Genomic DNA, 1,258 nt, shown 5'->3' with positions numbered 1-1,258 from the left:
GTCCCTTCCCCATCGAGCCCTCCTGCCGAGCCGCTCTCAGCGGGGTCTGGCTCCCCCGGGGCTCGGGGGGCTCTGCCGGGCTCCCCCCGGGAGCAGAGCAGGTCGCGTCCCTCTGGGCAGGGTTGCCCCTAAGCTCCGATCCGAGGGAGCAGCCTGGCTGGGAGCAGCGGTCCCGGCACTGCCACGGTCCCGGGGACCCCGATCGCTTCCCCCGAGTCCTGTTGCTGGGAGTTTAGCTACGGCGGCGGGTTTGAGTTCCAGCCCGTTACACGCTATTACTGAAATATTTATTGTGTTCCAACCAAATGAAAAACTATTAAAGTTCAGTAAAGAATAAAATTTTCCGAGCCTTTTAATGCTCTTTGTATTTTTTTTTCTTTTTTTTTTTTCCTCCCCTTTCTGCTGAGCAGAGGGGCCAGGTTTGGGCAGCAGTGCCTGGGCTACGGAGCTCCAGCCCCACTTTGAGCAACTCTTCTTGCCGTGGCAGAGCTGGAAAAGCTCCTGCGGGCTCTCCCTGGAGCCAGGGGGTTTATTCCCCTGCGGTGGCCGTGCTTGAAGTGCTGCAGGGATGGGAGCGAGCTGGCGGCGGCACGGGGCAAGACGTGGCAAGGGGAAGGCGGCGATGTGCTAGCTCCTGCATCCCAGTTAAGTCATCGTGAACCCCAGTAGCGTGATGGGCACACGGGTTGGGTGAGAAGGAGTGGGGAGGCAGGGTGTGGGCTCGAGGCAGCATGCCAAGAGCTGGTTTCTTACTCTTTTGCAGCAAGATGATGGAGCAGGCAGCAGGACGAGGCGCTGGGGGGCTGCGGGTTGCAGCTGGTGGGGGGGGGATATGGCTGTTGCGGAAAGATGAAGCAGCAGGATGTGGATGTGAAAGGTGATGGGAGGAGGCAGCAGCATGTCCTTCATGGATGAGGCTTTGGGCAACCTGGGCTGGTGGGAGGTGTCCCTGCCCATGGCAGGGGGTGGCACTGGCTGGGCTTTAAGGGCCCTTCCCACCCCAACCATCCTGTGACTCTATGAGAAGCAGCCAGAGAGGAGCACTCTCCCCACTAACACGAAACCGTGCTGGAGAACTCAGAACCGAAAGCTGGTTTTTATTGACTGATTAAAACAGCAGTATCCTAAAAACATTCCCAAGACCTCCTCCATTAGTCAATGAGGGTCTCGCCCACCCAGAGCCCAGAAAAGCAGCTTTTCAATGGCCAGGTATCGCTGTGAGCTGAGACCAGAGCCCTTCCCAAATACACACGGCAAG

The sequence above is a fragment of the Pterocles gutturalis genome, unplaced genomic scaffold (assembly GCF_000699245.1).
Source record: "Pterocles gutturalis isolate BGI_N339 unplaced genomic scaffold, ASM69924v1 scaffold39340, whole genome shotgun sequence".
Classification (NCBI taxonomy): Eukaryota; Metazoa; Chordata; class Aves; order Pterocliformes; family Pteroclidae; genus Pterocles; species Pterocles gutturalis.
The sequence above is the reverse complement of the archived record's forward strand: the minus strand, read 5'-3'. Positions refer to the sequence as shown.